Source organism: Coptis chinensis, chromosome 8 (assembly GCF_015680905.1).
Source record: "Coptis chinensis isolate HL-2020 chromosome 8, ASM1568090v1, whole genome shotgun sequence".
Taxonomy (NCBI): Eukaryota; Viridiplantae; Streptophyta; class Magnoliopsida; order Ranunculales; family Ranunculaceae; genus Coptis; species Coptis chinensis.
Window position 1 is genome coordinate 90,932,633 of NC_141463.1, and position 18,274 is coordinate 90,950,906.

General features: G+C 36.2%; 1 long non-coding RNA gene across 3 annotated transcripts; it reads right to left on the reverse strand.

The window, feature by feature from the left end:
* Window positions 1-463: 463 nt before the first annotated feature.
* Window positions 464-16,623, reverse strand: LOC147484266 (uncharacterized). Of its 3 annotated transcripts, none has more exons than XR_015203479.1 (6): window positions 16,338-16,623; window positions 16,055-16,174; window positions 14,070-14,148; window positions 8,604-8,723; window positions 6,244-6,322; window positions 464-824 (listed from the first exon to the last, which is right to left on the reverse strand). It is a non-coding gene; the product is annotated as an uncharacterized LOC147484266 (long non-coding RNA). The 3 variants fall into 3 exon arrangements; XR_015203480.1 differs by lacking the exon at window positions 16,338-16,623 and adding an exon at window positions 10,033-10,155 and having other exon boundaries at window positions 16,055-16,320; XR_015203478.1 differs by lacking the exon at window positions 16,338-16,623 and having other exon boundaries at window positions 16,055-16,337.
* Between the last annotated feature and the right edge of the window lie 1,651 nt (window positions 16,624-18,274).

Genomic DNA, 18,274 nt, shown 5'->3' on the forward strand with positions numbered 1-18,274 from the left:
TTCTGCAATGCCTCCGGTAAGTTGATGAATAACAAAATGTCTTGGCTTTAAACAAAACCTTTATAACCATTACTTAATTGTGCAGCACTTGATTCCTTTCGACTGGAGAAAAGTTAATGTAATGAGCGAGCCCAAGATGCAATTTAAAGGTACATTCGGTGTTTTATGATATTTTCACCCTATAGTAAAACTGTCGTACAAAGAGAGATTACAATGTACTCTTTATCACAGGTGGATGCTATGCCGCAGCAAACTCTTTGGCCGTTGAAGCAGTATTTACCATCAAAACTAAAGAAAAATTGTCTCTCTCAATGCAACAGTTAATTGACTGTGATCAATACTGTTTTGGAAATCAAGGACGTGATTTCTTAAAAAACTTGCAATATATCGTTACAGAAGGCTTGCAATTGGAAGTCGATTATCCTAATATTGGACCGAAAGATTTATGCAAAGCTGACCAAGAGAACATAAAGGTACACATTTCATCATTATAGGTTATATGAGAACCAATATCTTAAGTATATCATTATCTCTAACAAACTGTTTTGACTTTAATTGTTCCTGTAATTTCCAACTTTTAAGGATGGGAATTCTACGGAACATTTTTCTTATTCCTATTTATGTTAGTGGTGAAAGAATATGAATGATACAACAAGATTCAAAACAACTTAAACGAATATATGGGTCTAGGTAGGGACCATTATGTACCGATCTGTTATTGATGGCCATCCACTGAAACCATTTAGGGGCCAACCAAATTCAGGTGAGCCAAGACGAGCATCTATTAGAGGTTGCGGAGTAGGGGATGATGCAGGTCCATCATCCTGCGAAATATATAGAGATTACGTTATAGCTTATAAACAACATAGCTTATAAACAACGAGACCTGCCATAAAACAAAAGTAACCAAGTAGGATCAAGTGAAAAGAAACTTATACATGCCACCCGTCATAGTCCATGCATCATGTTCATTGGTGTAAATAATTACAAAATCCAGAATAAGACAACACATCATTTTGTTACATATTATTAACCATGATTGCATCATCATTTGCCCAGTGTTGATGGAGCACACATGGCATTATTGCTGCCATTGGCACTAGATTATCTCACCAAGGACACCTTTGGCTCTTGTTTCCTGGTTTGGGGTGCAGCATGCCACTCAGACGTAGTGGCGTGCTGCACCCCAAACCAGGAAACATGCCTCAGGCACCCCTATAATACCCTTACATATCAAATTAACAAAGGTGATTGACAACTAAACAACTTGGAGACGACAATGCTAACGCTAGAAAATCACCCGAGTCCATGTCTTCTTTCTCTAACACCTATTGCCTATTAGTGTGGAAGACTTATTCAGGCATCCCATGTACCCTAAATTATATCTACCTTAGCTGCGAGACCTTATCCAACGGTACAAAACTAACAACACATTGTTGTTTTTAGCAACTAAATGCACAATTAACATCAACAAGTATCTCAAAGAATTTTAGTAACATTTGCCAAAATTTTATCCCATGGGTATTTTTTTTGTGTGGGTACTTTTTTTGTGCAGTAAACTTTTGTCTTTAAGTATCAAAAACATTCCAAGGGCCAAATCTCTAATGGTGTGAAGATGAGATAGATTTACTCATTATATTGTGACATGCAGATGTCTTTAAAGCATGAGCATATAATAGTTTGCTAATGTGTTCTTGACCTATTCTCTAACTTGTTACTTTTCCGTTTTTATGTGAAAATCTATGGTTTCCTTTTTCTGCATATCGATAGCTAGAGAGAAGGCAATGAGCTGTAAATGTGGTATAACCAAAATCTATCTAAAACTTAATTCTTTCATTGGTTAGATGATGGAGCCAATTCCATTCTTAATGATGTCTTGGTTTTATTATTTAAAATAAAAAAATAAATGTTTTCATTGTGTTTTGTTATCGGACCTATACTTTGGTTTTATTATGTTTTGTGTCTTTATAATATTGTCGTTACCCATGATAGTACTTTTGGACTAAATTGATCTTCTGTTCATAAATTATTTGTTTTTTTTTTAATGTTCAATAGGGTAAGAGAAAAGTCTATCTTCGAACATATAGTCATTTGAAAAATCCCACAGACAAGGAACTCATGGAAGCAATCAGAAAGAATCCAGTAATTGTAGGAGTTGATGGAGAAGTCGTAATGAACTACACAGAGGTACCTTTTGAAATAAGGAATATTCAAAAAATATGAAGCAGTTGGAGCAAGCTACTTGATTTCTCTAACTCTGAAAATTTTCTATCTTGTTGTCTATGTAGGGTATTCGATCTCAATCGGAAATCACCTATCAACAGAAATTATCTCAGACAGAAAATGAAAAGCGTGGACTCAAATATAGACTCAAAAGACATGCTCTTGTACTGATAGGTTATGGTGAGGAGAAAGGAGTTCCTTTCTATATAGCACAAAATTCGTATGGGTTGTGTTGGGGAGAAGAAGGATGCCTGAGATTAGACCAACGAGGTAACATAGGGAGAATGCGGGAAAAAGTTGTGCGTCCAATTTATGACCAGGAAGAGCAGGTAAACTTCAAACAGTTGTTTTATGATTAGTCAATCAGTCAATATCTTTCTAAACAAAACTTATTTATGCTTGCAGGATTGGAGGACCTCACATAATGGAAAGACTAGAAAAAATATTGATTTTCTACAATTGATAATCACTTTTAGAGATCAGCACTAACTTTAAAACCATGTTTCTCTGCTCAGTTAACAGGTGAATTTATGATCTTTAACAGAACATATGAGATATACGATGCGTATATCCTTTTATTTTGATGCATCAAATGAACTTTCTACTTACCTTTCTCTTATTGATTTAATTAATTATCATTTAGAGAAATCTTTCGATTTCTTCTACCTTTCTCTTACTGATTTAGTTAATTACCATTTAGAGAAATCCTTCAATGTCATAATAAATCATCACAATTGCTTTTAATTGATTTGACTGTGAATTCATTTTATTCTTAATGAACGAATTTTGGCAAATCATAAAAACAAAACGTAGCCTCTGGCTTTGGTTGGTTGTAATTGTTTGATCCATGGGACTAGCTTGGGGATTTGCTATGACACAATTTAAAAACCAAAATCAATATATCAATAACACACTATAGAAAACCAAAATCTCTGTAAATGTAATATTGCATAACCTGATGATATATAGTTGTTTTGTGTCTCTATTTGGATGCAGCTCATGGATTAAGGACCAATTATATTTAATTGTCTCATTAGTATTCTAATAAAAGTAGTAATAGAGTTATTTAACAAGGTTTCTATTTTGGTTTCATTTTAGAATTAGAAACAAGGACTATATGAATCACCAGTGGTAATAGGGTTATTTAGCAAGGTTTCTATTTTGGTTTCCCTTTAGAATTAGGAACAAGGACTATTATATAAAAGCATCTAGGCCTTCACTGTTAGAATCACCGGCTGTGAAATCCCCATGGATCAAGTACCATACCGATCCTCATACTTGGAAAACTTGTGATTTAAATCGAACTGCTGTGAGAGATTTCCTGCTTCAAGAAGGTATGAACCTCTCTAAAATTCGCTCCCCAACTCCCAATTGATGCTGCCAAAATATTGCACCACCTAAGATCGTGACGCTCATGATGATTATTATGCGATTAAAGGGAGTCATTAACTGATTCTAATGATGAAGAGTGTTTTGATCAAGGTATGCAAGATGATTTCGAGACATGTTATCCATCACGCTAGCATTGCATTGATGAGTTATTTCACCAGCCACTCTGAGCAGCCACCACTAGATTTCCTCTAATTTTTCCACCCATCAAAATCGAGATGAACCGTACCAACAATTTTGTATTTGTAAATTGGGTCGTCATCATTCATCTGTTTGCACCCAACCACAACCAATTTCTTCACCTCCATGATTCTGCTCATGTTGATCACTATCATTATAGTAACTCAGCCCTCCAGAAATCTGAAACCCATTCCCCAATGTCACTACAAGCATGTTCAGCACCACCCTCAAGCACCTCCCATCGTAACAAGAAGTATTGACAAAGTTGTGGCTCAAACCTCAGAAAAAATGATGAGAAACAGGATTGTGAGAATATTGTTACAAGAGAGCCAACTTGCAAGGACCGAGTTCATCAAATCACTGGTAAACAACGAACTTACAAGGATCTCAATGTCACTGCAACAGGTTGTATTCGGCATAGAAGATCTGAAAAGGAACCATCCTTTGATGGCAATTTTGAAAAAAAGGAATCATCAGCGACATCATGGTCGTCCTCCCCAAGGTCTCAATAGCATGAAAGCACTACCACCTATTGAATAGAGTTTAAGTGAAGACGATGAAGACAGAAGGAGAAGAAGTCGTGCTCCAATTCACGATAAAACCCCCACATGGGCTTTCGCAGATGTTCCATTAAACAATTTTGGTTATGGACAGGATGACCAGAATATTCATGGGGATACTGAGTGAGTTGTTTCACATTGTAAGGGTCTGCAATAGGTCCAAAGTCCACAAGACAGTCGTGATACCTGGTCTAGTGGTACCTCACATCAGCGAGGGCATGATCAGGTAGACCAGCTTGGTCATTCGTTGAGTCAAACTCCACATGGTATTGTTATACATTACAACATCCCTAGCTGTTCATCCTCAACAATGTCATCGCGCTACAAAACCTCACATTAGTGGATGATGTAAAGCAGGAATTGGATCAAAGTCAAAGCGCGGGTTCCACTAGTGTTGTATGATCTGCAGTCCCACTTCTTCCATCTAAAAATTATGAAAGTAATGCAGTATTGGCAAGTCATAGCGCTTCTTCCACCCTTTCTCCCAGTTTCCAAATTTATTCATCACTCCAACCATAGAGAAAAGTGTTACACCATGGACTGAACAACAATATGAACAAGACGACTCCGAAGGTGTGTACTTTCTGCATTCTACTAAAATTGGACAAGCTCTTAACCTTTCGCAGATCCAACCACTGTTGCTATCCGATTCTGGCATCGTTATTAATTCCAGCATATTTCCTGGATATGTGTTCATGAAATGTTTACGTAAAGCATGTGCAATAATTGATAGAATTGGAGGAGATGGTCCTGTAGTGGATGTAAAACAACTGGTTCATGTGTGGAGCAACTACGCGATTGCTGTTCATGGAGTAGATACTTTCGAAGCAAATAAGCAAGGTTCCATTCTTCAAATTTTACCTTCTGTAGACAACACATTTACACATAAGTCTAGTTGGGACTCTCCAGAAACTTTTCCACCTGGGCACTATGTTGTTTCAGAATTCCTAGATTCATCTAATCAAGCCGCCAAGGGATCCATATTAACTACCTCAGCTTTCAGTCTTCACAAAACAACCCTTGGATTTCCTCGCAACATTCCAGACACTAGTTGGTTTTGTGGTGTCGCATGCTCAGCTCATCACAATGATCAAACTGTTGCCTTCCTGACCAATGATTCCCCTTCGTTCAATAAAATGCCGATGACAGGTCCAATTTCGAGAAGGATTTTACACGCCACAACAAAATGTGTGACCACAACTTTCATAATTTGCAACCTCTCAAATCAATGTAATTTTCAAAATGGGGAACTAGTAGCTATGTGGTTCTTGGATCTTTTTGTGAGTCACTACAAAGCCAAAATTTGAGGTCGGATTTTCTGCAACCCAGGGAGGGTGACATGTATGATCATATGAAGCTTTTGTGCGTTGATGGATTTCCATAACTCCAAACTCGAGGACGAGTTTCTTTCAAGGCGGGGAGATGTGGGTATGATGCGGATTAAAAACCAATTATATTTAATTGTCTTATTAGTATTCTAATTAAAGTAGTAATAGGTTATTAGAGTATCCTATTTACTCTAGAACAAGGTTATTTAGCAAGGTTTCTATTTTGGTTTCCTTTTAGAATTAGGAACAGGGATTATTATATAAAGGCATATAGGCCATTGGTTTTAATTGAATATTATTCTAAGACAATTGTTCTTCATGTTTGAAGGTTTAAACCCTAGTTTTAGGTGTTCCTTTCATTAAAAATTATTGATGTTTAACCATTGTTTTGACGCTTCCGCCAACAAGATACATCATGTACACTTTTGCACGACAAAAAGTGAAATGTAAGAATTGATTCTGAATATGTGAGTAGGGAGTTCAATATGATAAAATATTTAGTCCTAGCATAAGCTGTTGATTTTTCTGGTATGAAAGAGAATTCAAGTTCATCATCAACTCACCTTGCTAGTGCCTTATAAGGCGATCCTCCAAACTCAACCTTAGAGGGCGATCCTTCAAAGTCCAGGTTAGGGGTTCTGCCTGCTCAAATAAAGACATAGGATCAAATATAGCTTAAGTTTAGGATTCTGGATCCATCCAATTTTTATAGTCCACAAAGCTATCAGAAACATGGAAGTACAACATAATAGAAGAAAATCAAATTACTTCAAGTGCATGTCATTCTTCATTGTTAAGAGACTGGCACACAGGAGTACTCCAGTAAACGAAGTGAAACAAAAGATGTTTCTTGGCCCTATTATCTTATAGCATGGATAATGATACCTTTTATACACGCAGAACTAAGTGCTTCCATTTGATCATTAGAATTTCAGTTCCTTCAGGGTATACCACCACTAAACTGCTACGTGGGCATGAGCTGAGAACAAGAGAATGTGAAGAACCGAACGAAGGCGACACAGCATGATGGAGATGAGTTGGTGGTAGAGAAAAACGGAGATGATGTATCTTAGGGATCATTCCCAAATTAGGTAGTATTATTAGTATTTTTAGGGGTTTTTAGGAATTGAGTCTAATTTGTGTTTTGGGCTATTTCTATTTTTTAGGGTATTTATCATTACGAATTTCAAGTTTCTATTTCCATTAGAATTACATTTAGTATTTGTTTCTATTTTCCAAGTTGTAGAAAGTTACAAAATTGAATGTATTGATGAAAAATAAAGTTTGAGCGTTAGAGGAAGATTTTCTCAATTGAATTCTTGTGTGAGAGTTTGTGATCTTCGTGAGGAACAAAATTGTTGAATCCATAAAGCAACGTAGGCTGTGGAATTCGGTTTCAAAGTCATATCTTGGTCATGCATGACCATCAGGAGATCTCAGAGAGATTCAATAATGAAGGATAATTTTGTGCGAGGCAGAAGATAAAATGGGTTGGAGGCCTCACTCACATACAATAGAATCAATACGCTGTTTCAATATTATGATACTGACAGTCTATATGCATTGTCCTTTCCCTGATCAAAGAATGAAACAAATACGATGCAAAAACAACAAAAACATGATCCAGTATATCCCATTCCCATAGCATGAATCACTTATTCTTCCTTCTTTTAATAGTTATAGCTTGATTTGCTTCTAATGTCCCTAAACCTAAAATCCCTTTTTTTCCCACTGACAGTGACAGTGGGATTTGATCCCAAGACCTCTGGCCCAACCTACAAAGGTGTGCTCAGTAGACCACTGGACACTTCCTCTGAGGAGAGAGCCTCGGCAGATGCTGCCATAGGTGTACATCGGAAACAGTAGAATGACTAAATCTTTTCTCCAGGTTGTTTGCGACATGAGCAGTGATTTTTCATCATCAAATCTAGTATATGATAATGAATGAAAAGACTAACAGATCACATCTCGACACAAGTGAAACGGATATGCAATTTAGCAAGCCAATATGATTTTTCTCCTTACTTTAAAACTGATGAATGTTAAGTAAATTGGGTTACTATTAGTGAACGGTTGGAGCTAACTCTTTAAATAAAATCAAGATTTTTGGAAGGAATACACTGTAATGATTTAAATGGAGTGAAAAATCAAGGGTAAGATTGTAAAGATAAATCACAGAAGTAAGATTACAGGTAGATTATAAACAAGGGGTAAATCTAAAGAGCAGATCACAAACTGATAATCACATTTTTCTAAGGGTGCAAATTTCAGGGAAAACAACATTTTTTTTAAAATGAGGTGTAAATTTTCCTTAGATGATTGGACCAGGTGGGAACTTCTTCTTCCTTCCTTTACTTTTTCTATCTTCTATCTCTGCCTCTCTCATTAACCACAAATGATGAATCATTGAATAAAACACAGCATACTTTATTCCCCTCCACGAATGTAAAAAATATCAAACTGAACAAAACAATGCATACAAGCTTTCAAATATACAACACAGTAAAGGAGGTAAGTAAGACACGACAAAATGACCAGAAAATCCACAAGCCAAACAAACCAACATGAAATGCACACTGAACATAAAATAATTAAATTTATAATTATTACATGCATAGGAGTTAAAGAAGCTCTTTTGAACTAGATGGAGCATGAATAGAAACACGGACAATTGGCATTTAATAGCATTTTAAAAAATCGGTCCCCCTTTAGAGTTGAGAGCTTGAAGTGAAGCTCCAGTATTCCTTAAACTTTCTACGTTCCTTAAACTCATTGTTCATAACCACTTTATGGCATGTCAATCACTACTTCACTATAAGGCCGTAAGAAAAATCCAGAACAGAGATTGTTTAAACACATTCTACGTATTGATGGCGACATATGTACCTTGAGGAATAATATGGATGGATAATGAAAGCAGTACCTTAAACACCTTCAATTAGAATATCGGTGCAGTTGAACCTAGTAACCTGCATGCTTCATGCTTGCTGGATTCTCCTTAAACGCTTCTTTCTTGACCAACCAAAGTTCGTGGAGAACAAACCTGTGTTTGAATGATTAGGTTTGAGAGGGTTTATAACAATAGAAAGACGTTTTGTTTTAAGACACATCCAGCTCTCTCGTAAATAGGTGCATAAATCCAATTTAAGCCTCTTAGATTCGACTAATATCCAGGAAACCAAGAGAGGGGAAAAAAACAGAAAAACTCTGCACCACACAAGCCTGAATTTTGAGAGTTTCAGCCAATGAAACTTCAAGCCTAATTAGTAAATATAAGTACATTATTCCAGAATGAATTATTCTACTATTAACAAAGTTTTAAAATTGATAATGAAATCTGATCCTTCAACAAAGTGCACTAGTATTTCACTATTTCTAAAGAGTTCAACCAGGGTGGACAGGCATTTGGGTGGAGTCTGATTCTCAGGCAGCAGTCCAGGTGAAGAATGCTAGAAAATCACCCGAGTCCATGTCTTCTTTCTCTAACACCTATTACCTTTTAGTGTGGAAGACTTATTCAGGCATCCCATGTACCCTAAATTATATCGACCTTAGCTGCGAGAACTTATCCAACGGTACAAAACTAACAACACATTGTTGTTTTTAGCAACTAAATGCACAATTAACATCAACTAGTATCTCAAAGAATTTTAGTAACATTTGCCAAAAATTTATCCCGTGGGTATTTTTTTTGTGTGGGTACTTTTTTTGTGCAGTCAACTTTTGTCTTTAAGTCACAAAAACATTCCAAGGGTCAAATCTCTAATGGTGTGAAGATGAGATAGATTTACTCATTATATTGTGACATGCAGATGTCTTTAAAGCATGAGCATATAGTAGATTGCTAATGTGTTCTTGACCTATTCTCTAACTTGTTACTTTTCCGTTTTTATGTGAAAATCTATGGTTTCCTTTTTCTGCATATTGATAGCTAGAGAGAAGACAATGAGCTGTAAATGTGGTACAACCAAAATCTATCTAAAACTTAATTCTTTCATTGGTTAGATGATGGAGCCAATTCCATTCTTAATGATGTCTTGGTTTTATTATTTAAAATAAAAAAATAAATGTTTTCATTGTGTTTTGTTATCGGACCTATACTTTGGTTTTATTATGTTTTGTGTCTTTATAATATTGTCGTTACCCATGATAGTACTTTTGGACTAAATTGATCTTCTGTTCATAAATTCTTTGTTTTTTTTTTTATGTTCAATAGGGTAAGAGAAAAGTCTATCTTCGAACATATAGTCATTTGACAGATCCCACAGACAAGGAACTCATGGAAGCAATCAGAAAGAATCCAGTAATTGTAGGAGTTGATGGAGAAGTCATAATGAACTACACAGAGGTACCTTTTGAAATAAGGAATATTCAAAAAATATGAAGCACTTGGAGCAAGCTACTTGATTTCTCCAACTCTGAAAATTTTCTATCTTGCTGTCTATGTAGGGTATTCGATCTCAATCGGAAATCACCTATCAACAGAAATTATCTCAGATAGAAAATGAAAAGCATGGACTCAAATATAGACTCAAAAGACATGCTCTTGTACTGATAGGTTATGGTGAGGAGAAAGGAGTTCCTTTCTATATAGCACAAAATTCGTATGGGTTGTGTTGGGGAGAAGAAGGATGCCTGAGATTAGACCAACGAGGTAACATAGGGAGAATGCGGGAAAAAGTTGTTCGTCCAATTTATGACCAGGAAGAGCAGGTAAACTTCAAACAGTTGTTTTATGATTAGTCAATCAGTCAATATCTTTCTAAACAAAACTTATTTATGCTTGCAGGATTGGAGGACCTCACATAATGGAAAGACTAGAAACAATATTGATTTTCTACATTGATAATCACTTTTAGAGATCAGCATTAACTTTAAAACCATGTTTCTCTGCTCAGTTAACAGGTGAATTTATGATCTTTAACAGAACTTATGAGATATAAGATGCGTATATCCTTTTATTTTGATGCATCAAATGAACTTTCTACTTACCTTTCTCTTATTGATTTAGTTAATTATCATTTAGAGAAATCTTTCGATTTCTTCTACCTTTCTCTTATTGATTTAGTTAATTACCATTTAGAGAAATCCTTCAATGTCATAATAAATCATCACAATTGCTTTTAATTGATTTAACTGTGAATTCATTTTATTCTTAACGAACGAATTTTGGCAAACCATAAAAACAAAACGTAGCCTCTGGCTTTGGTTGGTTCTAATTGTTTGATCCATGGGACTAGTTTGGGGATTTGCTATGACACAATTTAAAAACCAAAATCAATATATCAATAACACACTATAGAAAACCAAAATCTCTGTAAATGTAATATTGCATAACCTGATGATATATAGTTGTTTTGTGTCTCTATTTGGATGCAGCTCATGGATTAAGGACCAATTATATTTAATTGTCTCATTAGTATTCTAATAAAAGTAGTAATAGAGTTATTTAACAAGGTTTCTATTTTGGTTTCATTTTAGAATTAGAAACAAGGACTATATGAATCACCGCCCAGTGGTAATAGGGTTATTTAGCAAGGTTTCTATTTTGGTTTCCCTTTTAGAATTAGGAACAAGGACTATTATATAAAAGCATCTAGGCCTTCACTGTTAGAATCACCGCCGCTGTGAAATCCCCATGGATCGAAGTACCATACCGATCCTCATACTTGGAAAACTTGTGATTTAAATCGGAACTGCTGTGAGAGATTTCCTGCTTCAAGAAGGTATGAACCTCTCTAAAATTCGTTCCCCAACTCCCAATTGATGCTGCCAAAATATTGCACCACGAAGATCGTACGTTCATGATGATTATTGCGATTAAAGAGTCATTAACTGATTCTAATGATGAAGAGTGTTTTGATCAAGGTATGCAAGATGATTTCGAGACATGTTATCCATCACGCTAGCATTGCATTGATGAGTTATTTCACCAGCCACTCTGAGCAGCCACCACTAGATTTCCTCTAATTTTTCCACCCATCAAAATCAAGACGAACCGTACCAACAATTTTGTATTTGTAAATTGGGTCGTCATCATTCATCTGTTTGCCCCAACCACAACCAATTTCTTCACCTCCATGATTATGCTCATGTTGATCACTATCATTATAGTAACTCAGCCCTCCAGAAATCCTGAAACCCATTCGCCAATGTCACTACAAGCATGTTCAGCACCACCCTCAAGCACCTCCCATCGTAACAAGAAGTATTGACAAAGTTGTGGCTCAAACCTCAGAAAAAATGATGAGAAACAGGATTGTGAGAGAGCCAACTTGCAAGGACCGAGTTCATCAAATCACTGGTAAACAACGAACTTACAAGGATCTCAATGTCACTGCAACAGGTTGTATTCGGCATAGAAGATCTGAAAAGGAACCATCCTTTGATGGCGATTTTTAAAAAAAGGAATCATCAGCGACATCATGGTCGTCCTCCCCAAGGTCTCAATAGCATGAAAGCACTACCACCTGTTGAATAGAGTTTAAGTGAAGACGATGAAGACAGAAGGAGAAGAAGTCGTCCAATTCACGATAAAACCCCCACATGGGCTTTGGCAGATGTTCCATTAAACAATTTTGGTTATGGACAGGATGACCAGAATATTCATGGGGATAATGAGTGAGTTGTTTCACATTGTAAGGGTCTGCAATAGCTCCAAAGTCCACAAGACAGTCGTGATACCTGGTCTAGTGGTACCTCACATCAGCAAGGGCATGATCAGGTAGACCAGCTTGGTCATTCGTTGAGTCAAACTCCACATGGTATTGTTACACATTACAACATCCCTAGCTGTTCATCCTCAACAATGTCATCGCGCTACAAAACCTCACATTAGTGGATGATGTAAAGGAGGAATTGGATCAAAGTCAAAGCGCGGGTTCCACTAGTGTTGTATGATCTGCAGTCCCACTTCTTCCATCTAAAAATTATGAAAGTAATGCAGTATTGGCAAGTCATAGCGCTTCTTCCACCCTTTCTCCCAGTTTCCAAATTTATTCATCACTCCAACCATAGAGAAAAGTGTTACACCATGGACTGAACAACAATATGAACAAGACGACTCCGAAGGTGTGTACTTTCTGCATTCTACTAAAATTGGACAAGCTCTTAACCTTTCGCAGATCCAACCACTGTTGCTATCCAATTCTGGCATCGTTATTAAGTCCAGCATATTTCCTGGATATGTGTTCATGAAATGTTTACGTAAAGCATGTGCAATAATTGATAGAATTGGAGGAGATGGTCCTGTAGTGGATGTAAAATAACTGGTTCATGTGTGGAGCAACTACGCGATTGCTGTTCATGGAGTAGATACTTTCAAAGCAAATAAGCAAGGTTCCATTCTTCAAATTTTACCTTCTGTAGACAACACATTTACACATAAGTCTAGTTGGGACTCTCCAGAAACTTTTCCACCTGGACACTATGTTGTTTCAGAATTCCTAGATTCATCTAATCAAGCCGCCAAGGGATCCATATTAACTACCTCAGCTTTCAGTCTTCACAAAACAACCCTTGGATTTCCTCGCAACATTCCAGACACTAGTTGGTTTTGTGGTGTCGCATGCTCAGCTCATCACAATGATCTAACTGTTGTTTTCCTGACCAATGATTCCCCTTTGTTCGATAAAATGCCGATGACAGGTCCAATTTCGAGAAGGATTTTACACGCCACAACAAAGTGTGTGACCACAACTTTCATAATTTGCAACCTCTCAAATCAATGTAATTTTCAGAATGGGGCACTAGTAGCTATGTGGTTCTTGGATCTTTTTGTGAGTCGCTACAAAGCCAAAATTTGAGGTCGGATTTTCTGCAACCCAGGGAGGGTGACATGTATGATCATATGAAGCTTTTGTGCGTTGATGGATTTCCATAACTCCAAACTTGAGGACGAGTTTCTTTCAAGGCGGGGAGACGTGGGTATGATGCGGATTAAAAACCAATTATATTTAATTGTCTTATTAGTATTCTAATTAAAGTAGTAATAGGTTATTAGAGTATCCTATTTATTCTAGAACTAGGTTATTTAGCAAGGTTTCTATTTTGGTTTCCTTTTAGAATTAGGAACAAGGATTATTATATAAAGGCATATAGGCCATTGGTTTTAATTGAATATTATTCTAAGTCAATTGTTCTTCATGTTTGAAGGTTTAAACCCTAGTTTTAGGTGTTCCTTTCATTAAAAATTATTGTTGTTTAACCATTGTTTTGACGCTTCTGCCAACAAGATACATCATGTACACTTTTGCACGACAAAAAGTGAAATGTAAGAATTGATTCTGAATATGTGAATAGGGAGTTCAATATGATAAAATATTTAGTCCTAGCATAAGCTGTTGATTTTTCTGGTATGAAAGAGAATTCAAGTTCATCATCAACTCACCTTGCTAGTGCCTTATAAGGCGATCCTCCAAACTCAACCTTAGAGGGCGATCCTTCAAAGTCCAGGTTAGGGGTTCTGCCTGCTCAAATAAAGACATAGGATCAAATATAGCTTAAGTTTAGGATTCTGGATCCATCCAATTTTTATAGTCCACAAAGCTATCAGAAACATGGAAGTACAACATAATAGAAGAAAATCAAATTACTTCAAGTGCATGCCATTCTTCATTGTTAAGAGACTGGCAGACAGGAGTACTCCAGTAAACGAAGTGAAACAAAAGATTTTTCTTGGCCCTATTATCTTATAGCATGGATAACGCTACCTTTTATACACGCAGAACTAAGTTCTTCCATTTGATCATTAGAATTTCAGTTCCTTCAGGGTATACCACCACTAAACTGCTACGTGGGCATAAGCAGAGAACAAGAGAATGTGAAGAACCGAACGAAGGCGACACAGCATTATGGAGATGAGTTGGTGGTAGAGAAAACCGGAGATGATGTATCTTAGGGATCATTCCCAAATTAGGTAGTATTATTAGTATTTTTAGGAATTGAGTCTAATTTGTGTTTTGGGCTATTTCTATTTTTTAGGGTATTTATCATTACGAATTTCATGTTTCTATTTCCATTAGAATTACATTTAGTATTTGTTTCTATTTTTCAAGTTGTAGAAAGTTACAAAATTGAATTGTATTGATGAAAAATAAAGTTTGAGCGTTAGAGGAAGATTTTCTCAATTGAATTCTTGTGTGAGAGTTTGTGATCTTCGCGAGGAACAAAATTGTTGAATCCATAAAGCAACGTAGGCTGTGGAATTCGGTTTCAAAGTCATATCTTGGTCATGCATGACCATCAGGAGATCTCAGAGAGATTCAATAATGAAGGATAATTTTGTGCGAGGCAGAAGATAAAATGGGTTGGAGGCCTTACTCACATACAATAGAGTCAATACGCTGTTTCAATATTATGATACTGACAGTCTATATGCATTGTCCTTTCCCCGATCAAAGAATGAAACAAATACGATGCAAAAACAACAAAAACATGACCCAGTATATCCCATTCCCATAGCATGAATCACTTATTCTTCCTTCTTTTAATAGTTATAGCTTGATTTGCTTCTAATGTCCCTAAACCTAAAATCCCTTTTTTTCCCACTGACAGTGGGATTTGATCCCAAGACCTCTGGCCCAACCTACAAAGGTGTGCTCAGCAGACCACTGGACACTTCCTCTGAGGACAGAGCCTCGGCAGATGCTGCCATAGGTGTACATCGGAAACAGTAGAATGACTAAATCTTTTCTCCAGGTTGTTTGCGACATGAGCAGTGATTTTTCATCATCAAATCTAGTATATGATAATGAATGAAAAGACTAACAGATCACATCTCGACACAAGTGAATAGCAAGCCAATATGATTTTTCTCCTTACTTTAAAACTGATGAATGTTAAGTAAATTGGGTTACTATTAGTGAACGGTTGGAGCCAACTCTTTAAATAAAATCAAGATTTTTGGAAGGAATACACTGTAATGATTTAAATGGAGTGAAAAATCAAGGGTAAGATTGTAAAGATAAATCACAGAAGTAAGATTACAGGTAGATTATAAACAAGGAGTAAATCTAAAGAGCAGATCACAAACTGATAATCACATTTTTCTAAGGGTGCAAATTTCAGGGAAAACAACATTTTTTTTAAAATGAGGTGTAAATTTTCCTTAGATGATTGGACCAGGTGGGAACTTCTTCTTCCTTCCTTTACTTTTTCTATCTTCTATCTCTGCCTCTCTCATTTTCCACAAATAATAAATCATTGAATAAAACACAGCATACTTTATTCCCCTCCACGAATGTAAAAAATATCAAACTGAACAAAACAATGCATACAAGCTTTCAAATATACAACACAGTAAAGGAGGTAAGTAAGACCCGACAAAATGACCAGAAGATCCACAAGCCAAACAAACCAAAATGAAAGTAGTACCTTAAACACCTTCAATTAGAATATCGGTGCAGTTGAACCTAGTAACCTACATGCTTCATGCTTGCTGGATTCTCCTTAAACGCTTCTTTCTTGACCAACCAAAGTTGGTGGAGAACAAACCTGTGTTTGAATGATTAGGTTTGAGAGGGTTTATAACAATAGAAAGACGTTTTGTTTTAAGACACATCCAGCTCTCTCGTAAATAGATCTTATCTTGGACAAAACACTGAGCTGAAATGATGATCATAAGAGTTTTTCGTTTTTTCTCTACAAACTTTCTCACCTCCCAAATTACCAGAAATGGATATGGACTTAAAGGTGGTCGGTAAGGAAATAATATATTTTTTTTTCAAATGAGGAAACTTATTGTTATCCTTGGAAATTGGGAATTTTAATTGTAGTAGATCTTGTTTTTTAAACCAAAGTACATCCAGTATCTAACAACTCTGAACTCGTACTTATCATACACGTGGTCTCTGTGCGAGCCCCAGAAAGGTTAACCTGATGGGCTAAGCCACATCTGAAAGAATCCAAATATGAGGTAGAGCAGCAATTAAAGATAAAACTAGCCATGCAGCCCGACCTGTGGCCGGGCCTGTTATTCTTAAACCCATCATGTTTTGGCCTATATTTAAGGGAAGCATTTGGAAGTTTAACATATCCATATCCAATAAGTAATACATATCATGATCCATTAACTAATCCATATCCATTTCTTCAAAAATTCTCAGGCATTTGAAGTCAGATCTATTAAGCTAATACATATCCATATTATCCATATCCATATCCAATAACTTGTACATTGCATTAGGAATTAACTAACGGTGGAATTGTTTTTTGTTTTAAAGATAACATTGAAAAGACCCTTTTAATTTATATTAAATTGAAGAACCTGAAGCCAAATTACTATTAGACTTGGTAGACCATGACCTTTACGTATTTCATTATTTTTCAAATAGAGACTTCTTTTAAAAACTTTCCTCATTTTAATGAAAACTGCCCAAAGATGAGCATCTTGCGGATATTAATATAGGGAGGAAGTGAAATGGAACAGGGAAGCCATGCATATTTCGGTGTTTTCTAGGACTTCGTCTTTTTTCCTCTATAATATGGAATTTCTTTTCTTTAGTGGTGCTGCACGACCAGTGTGACCACGTAACAGCTTTTCAGTAAATCGATAATAACACTTTACTTTTGACTTAGTTTAAGATAAGATATAGATATCTCTTTGATACACGTGTCCACCAACCATTCGAAGGTACTACCGGAAATCTGCCTTCTGGAAATCACGAACTCTTAGTGGCAATATGGCAGCCAAATTTACTCATCTTCCGATCTGCTGATGGACGCATCTTCTTAAAATCACCTGTACTAATCAACAATATACTGAACTCTCCAATAAAATGTCCCGTGGCTCAAAATCCCTTTAGCCATTGACGATCTTTTTCCTAGAACATAAATCTAAACAAAGAAAATACGAGTTAAAGATTCATCCTGTTCTTTTATTTTCCTTTTGGCATTAATGGCGCACCCTCTTGATATGCAACAACAACCACCATAAACAATATAGGGGAATTTTAGTTCCAGATCTTTTTTTTTATGAAGAGATCTGGCTCATGTGTTAGAGAACCTCAAAGCATCAAAAATGTACCCCCAACAGCAGTACCCCAACAGCAAATTCCTTGTTAAATGGAAAACGGAAACAAAAAATGCTAGTGTGCTGGCTGACAGGTCAGTGCGTTGTTAACATGTCTGGGTTGTTCTAAAAACACACATCATTGTATAAGGCTAACTGGTCCAAATCAAATACAACCTAATAGATTAGTAGTTCACATTAACACCAAGTACAAACATACTCCGTAATCAAAAGTTCAGCAATAATATTAAAGCACTACAACTTGTACAAACATCACCAGTGTTGTAGTGCGAACATCACTACTAGACAGGGCCGGCCCTGGGCCAATGTTGTCTAAGATCTTTTTCATACCTAAATCTAATATAAACCAAAACAAAAGGCCCATCCTAATTTTAAAAACCCACCTAAAATGGCCCATTCTTTGAAAAAAACAAAGAAACAAAAGTCTCATTTTAGTTCCACCTTTTTTTTTTTATGAAGAGAACTGGCTCATGTGTTAGAGAACCTCAAAGCATCAAAATGTTATAAAAACAGCAGTACCCCAACAGCAAATTCCTTCTTAAATGGAAAACGGAAACAAAAAT